Here is a 12,700-nt window from a genome sequence, read left to right on the forward strand (position 1 = left end):
TGACCTTTAGCTACTGTGTTACTCAGAAAGCAAGAGAAAACGTTCTATAACTGTCATCATTTCAGTCATAGAGAGGATTGGTTATTTCAAATATATTGCCCTATTTACTAAAATGGGTGTTTGCTGTCCATCAGTAGTACTCAGTTGACAGCAGGAGATAAAACGGGATGTAGTCAGGATCTCGGCGGTCGGGATCCCTGCGGTCAGAATACCAACGCTGGGATCCAACCCGATAAAACCCAATAAAACAACCTATGAGGCAATATTACAGCAGATCTTTTATACATTTAAAATGCTCTGAGACACCATGCGTGTATTATATGTTAACAGAATTACTTCTATTATCCATATAATTTACCTTAATAGCCAGATAATGAAATGGTTTTTTATAACATTTTCGGCGCAATGTAATAGCCTCCGAGTTCCGGAAGTGCAGGAGTTTTGTGCGAGTCTGCCCATTTTATTTAAAGCAGCAATCATTCACAAGGCAAAACCAGCTTGGTTTTGCCATGTAAAGGCTTGATACTTAAAAAATCGGCAAACTCTCACAAAATTTTACAGAACCTCCGGAACTTAGATGCTATTACATTTAGCCCCTTGTCTGTTATTTGCCATTTTGTTTTATTTCCAATTTACTACCAACTTGATAAAACCAGTTTCACTAGCATTAATTGAGAACCTCCGTTAGATGACTTAAATGAATGTAATAAAACAATTCTATTTGTTATCTGTCGGCTATAGTGCACGGAATGTGTCTTTGCCGACAACTGTTATCTGCAACATACTGGATATCAGACTTCTTCTAATAGACATGAATATGGCACATGAGTAATTGACAGCGTAAGGGCAATCCAATACTTTTCTCCAATCTGAAAACTGGTTTTTGTTAATCCGTGTACAACAAACCTTTTAATCTGCTCTTTATCATGTGATGGAAATTGAGGACATGACAGACTCATGAAAGAGTGATCACTGGGAAACTGTAATGACTTGCACTCAGTCGAACAGATCATCCTGCAAATGTAAGTAGAACAGAGAATTATTATTTATTTCAGCCAATCATAAGCGGAATTTTTAGCAAACCACTAGCCATTAGAAACACTTTTTGAAATATGGTTGATGACATATGTGAGGAATAACCGATGGTATTATCAAAATACAACTATGGCAATGTTTGGATTAACATGCATTTGTATTTATAGTTTGGAAGAAAATTCACTTTGCTACTGTCTATCAGCTATATAAGGCTTTCCTACACCTCTGGACCACACTGCCTAGAAACTGAATACAGGTAATAACAAAGATTCATAATGTCAGATTATTAATAACACTTCCTTATATATGTCCTACAAATAATATTGAATGGTTGAATACAAATATCTGCTGTTGGACAATAGTAGCACTTTGGTGGTGGTCCCTACTTCTGAACTCATCCAGCTGTAACCTTTACCAATCACCTTCAATGCTGCTCCTCACTCACCGGGTCAGCGTAGATGCAACACAGAGGCTCTTAGACTTCCAGTTAGCAATGTATTGTTTGCTAATAATCTAGTGATTTTATGGAGAAGAACTCTACATTCTGTCTATGCTTTTGTAAAGGTTCAAACGGAACAAACAGCACACATGTATGTTTTACAGTGTAGTACGCTAAATGATAATAGGGGCAAGCTGAATAAAATGTAAGACTTTGGAGTATATTTACTAAAGTGTGGATTTATAGAAGTGGTGATGTAGCCCATAGCAACCCTACAGATTCGACTTATCATTTATCTAGCATCCTCCAGTAGATTGGCTGCTATGAGCTACAACCCGCACTTTAGTAAATATAACCCTATATTTCCAAATCCGTTTCTATGGTAAATGTACACCTACATATGTAATACTAATAATATTTTCTACAATAAAGATAGATTATATAATTCTAATTTTTAAAATGTAAATCATTATGATGAACAATATGTGCTGTATTACCAATATAGCATGTTATATTGCTACCAATATAGCATGTTAAATTGCTAATATAAAAAGTCACCTGTAATGAAAATGTTTTGCATAAAAGTATGGTTTCTCCATTTTTAGTCTGTCCAAAATTGTAAGATCTATATACAGATTTCCAAGTCTTTACAGTTCTGTGGCTTTCAGTGATAATTATTCCTAATATTTTACAGTGACTTGCTTGTTGAAAAGTCTCATTGTGACATTCACAGAGAAGGTCACATATCATATTAGAAAATATTGATTATATTATTTGTATAAATTATTAGCAACAATACATAATTTATACACTGAATAACGTTATTGCCAATTTGATAAGACACTGTAACGCAAAGTATGTATTGGTATTTAGGAATTATTCTGGACAGATTATTGATATACATTTTACATTAACCAGAAGGTTTCCCACTAATATTTATTTAGTGAAAACCCTCTTTAAAATTTCCTGAAAGCATTGCTCGTCATTTATATGCAGCATTTAATAGAATATGTGTGCTTTATATTAGGTAATATCCACTTTTTAATATGACACAAATTTATTGGTTGAAATAAATTGTGCAAAGTATTAGTTTGATACTAATTAGAGTTACAAGGCTACACTGCACAGGTGATGCAAGTTCAAGATCATTGTATAACTGCTGTCTGTCCCTAATATCACATTACAGTTCTAGATTTTACAGGGTTGTCTTTGGAAATGGACAATTTTTTTGTTTTTGTTTTGTTTTTTTGTAATAGGAAAAGTACACAGCATCTTTTTTGTTCTGAATGTTTTATCTGATTAATACAAGGGTTCTGGTCTCCCTAGAGGAAATGCTTCAGCCTGCTGACCCTACCCCCCTCTGTACCAGCATCCCAGTCTCTTACACACTTGACTTTAATAATAAATTAAAGTTTACCTCCACATGAGTGGCTGGCAAATCAGATGTCATGATGTTTGATCAGAGACGGCCATAGGCATAGGCAAACTAGGCAATTGCCTAGGGCATTTGATATGCCTAGGGGCATCAGCAGCTTCTGCTGATTAAAATGATATGCGGCATGCCTATATTCTGTGTGTAGCATTTCATATGCAGATACAGCCACAGTCTCACACAGTATATAGGCATGCTGCATATCATTTTAATCAGCAGAAGCTGCTTGTGCATCCTAGCCACATAGCAATGCAAATAAGATACATTTTCATTAAAAAAATGTGCCCGGCGTAAGCATTGAGGCAAGATTTATGAAGACACATCTGTATTCAAGCAGAGGCAGAGGTTACAGTGTTAGTGGCAATGTGAGTGTTGTGTGCATGTGAGTAGGTTGGTTGTGCAGTAGTGTTCGGAATATGTGTAAGGAGCATTATGTGTGTCATGTAAAAATGCATTAATAATGTGCAACATACGTGTAAAAGGCATTATGTGTGTCATTATGTGTATAAGGGCATTAATAATTTGCGGCATATGTGTAACAGGGTACTACTGTATGTGTGTCATTATGTGTATAGGGGCACTAATAATGTGCAGCAAATGTGTAGGGGGCACTATGTGTGTCATTATGTGTATAAGGCATTAATAATGTGCGACATATGTGTAAGGGACATTACGTGTAAAAGGGCATTAATAAAAGTTGTCATAATGTGTAAGGCGCATTATGTTTATAAGGACTTTAATAATGTTCCTCATATGTGTAAGGGGCATTACTGTGTGGCATGGCATTATGTGTATAAGGGTCTCTACTATGGCGTTGCGTATAGAAAGGGCACTACTGTGTCATCTAATATGAATAAAGAGCAATAGGGTGTGGTGTAATGTGAATAAGGAGCAATTCAGTGTGATGTAATGGGAATAAGGGGCTCTACTGTGAGGAGTAACGTTTATAAGGTAAAGTGATACTACTGTGGGATGTAATATGAATTATGGAAACTATTGCATGATCAAATGTGAATAAAGTTGCAGTACTGTGTGGCATAATTGGAAATGGGGTTACTATTGTGTGGCCATGCCCCTTGCCAGCAAAAACACACCCCTTTTTGGACTGTGCGCCAAATGTGCGAACTGTTCCTATTTAAAATATAGGTGGTACAAACCTCAAAATAAGGACTGCTATGGATGAGGAGTGATGGTGCTGGGAAAGAGGTGCAAGGTCAGAGGTGGAACCAGCGGTGGTTCTAGGGGGCACCAGCTAAAATCTTGCCTAGGGCATCATATTGGCTAGGGCCGGCTCTGTGTTTGATACAGAATGCTGTCCAGGATCCACTGCTGCCCCAATGCAGGATCCCTAAAGGGTGAAGGGGTTGCAAATATTAGATTTCGTATTAAAGAAAAACAGAAAATCTTTTCATAAGCAGGCAATAGACACTTTTTAAATGATTTGTTCAAGTCCTTCTATGTGTATTATGCACTCAGGCTTGGACTGGCCTACAGGGGTACAGGGGAAACCACCGGTGGGCCCCTCTGCCTGGGGGGGCACCTCCTGCTCTAAGGATCAGGTTCCAGAATGTGCACTTGAATTATACACATACTTGCCTACCTGACCCTCTCCATGAGGGAGAAAATGCTCTGTTCCTGGACTTTCCTGGTAATGTATGATTGCCATCACCTGTGGTGAAACACCTTTCTTATCAATTAACTAGCTCACCACAGGTGATGGCAATCATACATTACCAGGAAAGTCCAGGAATAGAGCATTTTCTACCTCATGGAGAGGGTCAGGTAGGCAAGTATGATTATACATCATACATATGTTACCTTATACTGGACTATGGTGTATTTTCTACAGTGCATTGCTGTTATTAATCTGTTATTAATCCGATACATTATCATGCATGCAGCAGATGAATTTACTGTATATATTTATGAGGGGGCCCAGACGTTGCACTCTCTAATGGTTAATCAAACCAATGAGGTGGCAGGCCACACCCCCTCTGCAGACTGGCCACACCCCTAAACATGGGCCCCTACCACTGCATTTCCCCGGTGGGCCCTACATGCCCCAGTCCGACATTGTTTGCACTTATTTAAAAACACTGTCAAATGCCTATATATCTGCACACACAATACATAAGGGACTAAATGTAAAATCCTCCAAGTTGCCGGGACTTTGTAAGAGTTTGCCCATTTCCTTAAAAGTAGTAATCATTTACAACGCAAAACCAAACAGGTTTGCCTTGTAAATGATTTCTGCTTTAAAAAAAACACAGACAGACTTGCACAAAGCCCAGCAACTCCGGCACTCAGAGGCTATTATATTTAGGCCAAAGTGTTTCTATTAAAAAATCAGAGAGAAAAAAATGAAAGCATGGAAAATGTCCACCAGCTTCCCTGCTTGTGATCTCTTCTGCTCACCAGCTTTCCGCTCTCACATACCCTTCCATCAGTGATGTATCTATCATGGGTGTAGTTAGTGCAGTGCACAGGTCCGTGGGTCATGGGGGGTCAACACTGTACCCATATCTGTACCTCTTGTGCTGTGCTCCAGCTCCCTGTGCTTCTCCTGCAGAGCCATCGTTTTAGTGATTTATTCAGAAGGATGGTGCCACACAGGAGCTACCAATGACTCTGTCACTGTGCCAGAGTCTTTGCTTGCTTCTGGGTATAAGCCATATTTCTAAGTTTATCACCAGAAAGATGGAGCTGCTGGAAAAGCAGAGGGCGCTGGTGCATCACCTAAAAGGCACATGTTATCAGGTGCAGGGGGGTGGGGCCTGCTGCATGGTGGGGAAGTCATTTGCCCAAGCGCCCCCTCAGTTCTTAATGCATGCCTGCCTTCTGCTCACAAGCCTCAAAGGTGTCACACATGTCCCAAAGCTCTAGAAAGCAGCCTGAAGCTGCCAAGTGGTAGTGCTTGGTCTTGATTCTGCACCATATTATCTCCCTCGTCCCTCTGCAGGCTCCCATATAAAAGTAAGTGTTTTTCTAAGGCTACTAGATTAGCTAGTGAGTGGGAACATGGTGAAATGTATGTGAAAGAATGAGGGAAATGTGTGTGTGAGTGGCCTGTGGGCTGGTCTAGGGGCATGAGGGGAGGTCTGGTGGCATATTAGGGAGTTTTGAAGTAGCATCTGATTGAATGTGGAGGTTAAAATATTTGTGAAGAGTAGATGGGGCATTTTGGGATGAAGGCCGAGGTAATTATGGGGCTGTTTTTTTTAATGTGAGTCCTTTTTTAATGAGACCCTTGAAGTACAGTAATTCAACCATCAATGAGTCGTAGTATAAAGAATGGCTGCAGAGAATACAGATTCTCAGTGGCAGAAATATTTATTTTTATAGGCATCATACAGAAATGTCATGTGATTTGAGCTATCTCACCTATTATAACTATATGGGTTATTCAGGTTTGCTAGCAAACCAAAAAAGTTAGCAATTGGGCAAAACCATGTGCACTGCAGGGGGTGGTTGGGGGGGGGGGGAGGGGCTGCAGATGTAACATGTGCAGAGAGAGTTAGATTTGGGTGGGTTATATTGTTTATGTGCAGGGTAAATACCGGCTGCTTAATTTCTACACTGCAATTTAGATTTAAATTTAGACACAGCACACCCAAATCTAACTCTCTCTGCACATGTTACGGCCCCACCTGCAGTGCAACATGGTTTTGCCCAATTGCTAACTTTTTTGTTTTCAAATTTGTCTAGCACATTCACATTTTCTTTCACTTGCACAATATTTTTGCAGAAGTTTTAAGATATCCATAAATAAAAGTTATATTTTGACATTAGTGGTCAGGGTGTCATTGACATCTGACTTTGAGATTATTGTCACACAGTCCGAGTGTGCCCAGAATAGGGAATACTTCCTTCTCTTGGTCTCTATGTATCTATAATTTATTCCCAGGAGCACCTCCCATATAACTAAATTGATATGCATAACAATTAAACTGTAATTTATGGGAAAGGATTTCATGTGACTTATTGGAATTATTGACATAATTAAAATACATGTCTGTGCGACCTTCTTTTTTCTTATCATTTTTTTTCTTATCCTTTAACTTTTTTGTTTACTAAGAAACCTGAATTAGGCTTAATGTCTGAAATGTCTGTTTCTGGCTGTATGATTTATGTGTTTACAAACTACATTTGCATTATTCTATTTGTTCCTTGTGTAATTGTGATGGGTTCCAATGTATAGACAGACAATAGCTAGGTCGACCCCATATGGTCGACATGCGCTAGGTCGACACTGACAAAAGGTTGACATGGCCAGAAGGTCAACATATGAAAGGTCATCACTGGAAACGGTTGACAGGTATAAAAGGTCGACATGTTCAAATGGTCGACTTAACAATAGTCGACACATGTCAACATACCTTCTAAGTTTTTTTTTTTTTTTTTTTTACACCTTTTTCCTACTTTACCACATGGACTATTTATGTTTGGGAATAGTAAACAGTGCCAAGCACAGCGGTAGAACATTGTATCGACCATTTCCCTTGTTGACCTTTTCCTGTGTCGACCTTTCATAGATTGATCTTTTGTCCACGTCAACCTAATGCATGTCGACCATATGGGGTTGACTTAGACATTGTAGATACTTCCATACCACACCCATTGTGATGACAGTTTCAGTTCTGCCAGTTTGGAATAAGTGCAGACCTGACTGGCAGCTTATTGAATTCTCCCCATGGGGTAAATTTACTAAGATTCGTATTTTCCCGTTTCAGGTCAAAGTTCAATCACGAATGACATCGAAAGTGTAAAACTGCAACTTTTTGAATTGATTACGACTAATTTACTAAGCTGTCGTATTCGGCTTTTTCTTTTGTTCCGATGTCGATGTCATTCGTGGTTTTTTTTCTATTTTTACGGCAGTGATTAGCAAAACACTGCCGACTTTTTTACAATGAATCTCGGCCGGATCTGTGTGATCCGTGCTGGGGTTCATTTATTTTGTTTTTTTTAAATTAAACACTGTAAAATATTTAAAAAAAAATTGCGTGGGGTCCCCCCTCCTAAGCATAACCAGCCTCGGGCTCTTTGAGCCGATCCTGGTTGCAGAAATATGGGGAAAAAAATGACAGGGGTTCCCCCATATTTAAGCAACCAGCATCGGGCTCTGCGCCTGGTCCTGGTCCCAAAAATACGGGGGACAAAAAGAGTAGGGGTCCCCCGTATTTTTAAAACCAGCACCGGGCTCCACTAGCTGGACAGATAATGCCACAGCCGGGGGTCACTTTTATTTAGTGCCCTGCGGCCGTGGCATCAAAAATCCAACTAGTCACCCCTGGCCGGGGTACCCTGGGGGAGTGGGGACCCCTTCAATCAAGGGGTCCCCCCCCCCAGCCACCCAAGGGCCAGGGGTGAAGCCAGAGGCTGTCCCCCCCCATCCAATGGGCTGCGGATGGGGGGGGCTGATAGCCTTTGTTGTAAAAGAACAGATATTGTTTTTAGTAGCAGTACTACAAGTCCCAGCAAGCCTCCCCCGCATGCTGGTACTTGGAGAACCACAAGTACCAGCATGCGGCGGAAAAACGGGCCCGCTGGTACCTGTAGTACTACTACTAAAAAAATACCCAAAAAAACACAAGACACACACACCGTGAAAGTATAATTTTATTACATACATACACACATACATACATACTTACCTTAAGTTCCCACGCAGGTCGGTCCTCTTCTCCAGTAGAATCCAAGGGGTACCTGTTGAAGAAATTATACTCACGAGATCCAGGGGTCCAGGCTCCTCGGGGAATCCAGGTGTAATCCACGTACTTGAAAAAAATAACAAAACGGACACACGAGCCACGAACTAAAAGGGGACCCATGTTTGCACATGGATCCCCTTTTCCCGACTGCCAGAAAACCCACTCTGACTGATGTCTAAGTGGGTTTCTACAGCCAATCAGGGAGTGCCACGTTGTAGCACTCTCCTGATCGGCTGTGTGCTCCTGTACTGAGTGACAGGCGGCACACGGCAGTGTTACAATGTAGCGCCTATGCGCTCCATTGTAACCAATGCTGGGAACTTTCTGCTCAGCGGTGACGTCACTTTAGGTCAACCGCAGGGCAGAAAGTTCCCACCATTGGTTACAATGTAGCGCATAGGCGCTACATTGTAACACTGCCGTGTGCCGCCTGTCACTCAGTACAGGAGCACACAGCCGATCAGGAGAGTGCTACAACGTGGCACTCCCTGATTGGCTGTAGAAACCCACTTAGACATCAGTCAGAGTGGGTTTCTGGCATTCGTGGAAAGGTGACCCATGTGCAAACATGGGTCCCCTTTCAGTTCGTGGTCGGGACACCGTTTTTTTTTTTTTTTCAAGTACGTGGATTACCCCTGGATTTCCCGAGGAGCCTGGACCCCTGGATCTCGTGAGTATAATTTCTTCAACAGGTACCCCTTGGATTCTACTGGAGAAGAGGACCGACCTGCGTGGGAACTTAAGGTAAGTATGTATGTATGTGTGTATGTATGTAATAAAATTAAACTTTCACGGTGTGTGTGTCTTGTGTTTTTTTGGGTATTTTTTTAGTAGTAGTACTACAGGTACCAGCGGGCCCGTTTTTCCGTCGCATGCTGGTACTTGTGGTTCTCCAAGTACCAGCATGCGGGGGAGGCTTGCTGGGCCTTGTAGTACTGCTACTAAAAACAATATCTTTTCTTTTACAACAAAGGCTATCAGCCTCCCCATCCGCAGCCCATTGGATGGGGGGGGACAGCCTCGGGCTTCACCCCTGGCCCTTGGGTGGCTGGGGGGGGGGGACCCCTTGATTGAAGGGGTCCCCACTCCCCCAGGGTACCCCGGCCAGGAGTGACTAGTTGGATTTTTGATGCCACGGCCGCAGGGCACTATATAAAAGTGACCCCCGGCTGTGGCATTATCTGTCCAGCTAGTGGAGCCCGGTGCTGGTTTTAAAAATACGGGGGACCCCTACTCTTTTTGTCCCCCGTATTTTTGGGACCAGGACCAGGCGCAGAGCCCGATGCTGGTTGCTTAAATATGGGGGAACCCCTGTCATTTTTTTTCCCATATTTCTGCAACCAGGATCGGCTCAAAGAGCCCGAGGCTGGTTATGCTTAGGAGGGGGGACCCCACGCAATTTTTTTTGAAAAAATAAGCACTTTCCCACCCCTTCCCACTGATATACATGCACGGATCTCATGGATCCGTGCATGCCTATCCAATCACGAATAAAAAAAAAAGGTCTGTTTTTTTTTAGCACTTTTTTACGAGTTGTAATTTTTCACGGCAGTGTTTGTTTGTTTTTTGCTTTGTACTTCTTAGTAAATTACCGAGATTCATACTTAAACAGCCGCGTTTTGACCGATGGTGTATTCATTCGTAATTTTTTACTTGGACTTGCAAAAAATTACGAATGCCCTCATCTCTGCCGTGATTAGTGTTTAGTAAATTACCGAGATGACACTTTGATGAAAAAACGGCATCTCGGTCAAAATCGGGAGCTTAGTAAATTTCCCCCCATGTCTGTGAATTGCCCATGGTTAATTGTTTAATCATTTTATGTACTTAATTTTAAGTAGTATTGTCTACAAATTAAATATTATACTTAAAACTACAAATATTAGTAACCTGTATACAAAAATTACTTAGACATGATTATTTAGTTGATATTAAATAATTGGTTTGCAAAAAATAGGATTTTAATTACCTACTGGTAAATCCTTTTCTCATAGTCCGTAGAGGATGCTGGGGTTCACATTAGTACCATGGGGTATAGACGGGTCCCTTGGGAGCCATGGGCACTTCAAGGGTTTAATAGTGTGGGCTGGCTCCTTCCTCTATGACCCTCCTACCAGACTCAGTCTAGACCAAACAGGAATAAAGAAATCTGCTCCCCCAACACAGAGGTATTGTTTCTGCAGGCAAAGGGAATAGGAAGCATATCCACAGCAACAGAAGATAATTCAGATCAAAACCAAATAAAAATAGGCAGAGAGAAGAACATAGCTAGGAATAGAAAAAGCACAAACAAAACTCTAAAAGCTATGTGTGCAAATGCTAGGAGCTTAGGAAATAAAATCCCTGAACTAACTGCAATAATGACAAGGGTTGATCTAGACATTGTGGCAATTACAGAGTCATGGTACAATGAAAATCATGACTGGGACATAGCTATACCGGGATTTTCTTTATTTAGGAAGGACAGAATTGGAAAAATCGGAGGAGGGGTAGCAATGTATGTAAAAAACAGCATAAATACTACATTAATACAAAGTATTGAAGAAAAAACTGAGGCCCTTTGGGTGACCATAGAAACAGGGGAATAGTCGATTATTCGTATTGGCGTGATATACCGGCCACTAGGTCAGGAAGAGGAACTCGACAAGAACCTATTGCAGGACATAACTAAAATGGCATTAAAAGGAGAGGTAATAATCATGGGAGACTTTAATCATCCTGATGTAAACTGGATGGTGTCTGTTGCTAGTTCCACTAGAAGTAGGAACATTTTAAATTCCCTTCAGGGAGCATCCCTCCACCAATTGGTGAGGGAGCCCACTCGGAAAGACGCAATGTTAGACTTAATACTTACAAATGGAGACAGAATATCGGACGTAAAAGTGGGTGAAAACCTGGGATCCAGTGATCATCAAGTAGTATGGTTCAGCATAAAGACAGAGACTGACTCATCCCATACAAAAACAAAGGTGTTGGATTTTAGGAAGGCTGATTTTGTAGGGATGGGAAAATGTGTAAGCAATTCTTTGGCAGAGTGGACGAACTTGGAAGACGTGCAAGAGAGGTGGGAAACATTAAAATGTGCAATATTAAAGGCAACAGACCTTTGTATCATAAGTGTCAGGAAAAACACAAGGAAAAGGAAGCCAGTGTGGTTTGCAAAAGAAGTAGCAAATATTGTGAAAGCAAAAAAGATGGCTTTTAGGAAATATAAGCAGACACAAAATAATGAAGACAAAGAGATATATCTTGTTAGACAGAAGGAGACTAAGAAGGTAATCAGATGTGCAAAGGCACAATCTGAGGAGAAAATGGCCCAGTCAGTGGGTAAAGGAGGCAAAACTTTTTTTAGGTATATAAGTGAAAGGAGAAAAACAAAAGGCGGAATAGTAAAACTAAAGACAGACATTGGGAGTCTTGTTGAGGGAGACAATTTAATAGCAGATCATCTTAATAATTATTTTTGCTCAGTATTTACTACTGAAAGAGAGGGGGAGGGGCCACAGTTAAGTTGCAGGGATATTAAGGAAAATTACACAAGTACATTTACAGAGGAGAAGGTCCTAACAGAACTCTCAAAGCTGAAAGTGGACAAATCTATGGGGCCAGATGGGATACATCCAAGGATACTAAAAGAACTTAAAGAGGTGCTGGTAGCACCATTGACAGAATTATTCAACCAGTCATTAGCTACAGGAGTAATTCCAGAGGACTGGAAAAGAGCAAATGTAGTCCCACTGCACAAAAGTGGAAGCAAGGAAGAGGCAAACAACTACAGACCAGTGAGTCTTACATCAGTAGTAGGGAAATTGATGGAAACACTCTTAAAAGAAAGAGTTGTAGATTATCTCAAATCCGGCAAAATTTACAGGATCCCAAACAGCATGGATTCACTGGGGGGAGATCATGTCAAACAAATCTTATTGACTTTTTTGACTGTGTGACTAAAGTGATGGATAAAGGTGGAGCCATGGATATAGCTTATCTAGACTTTAGTAAGGCTTTTGACACTGTTCCACATCGCAGACTGCTAAATAAACTTGAAAGTTTAGGATTGGATATTAGGATTATTGAATGGATAAG

Source organism: Pseudophryne corroboree, chromosome 4 (genome assembly GCF_028390025.1).
Source record: "Pseudophryne corroboree isolate aPseCor3 chromosome 4, aPseCor3.hap2, whole genome shotgun sequence".
NCBI classification, from domain to species: Eukaryota; Metazoa; Chordata; class Amphibia; order Anura; family Myobatrachidae; genus Pseudophryne; species Pseudophryne corroboree.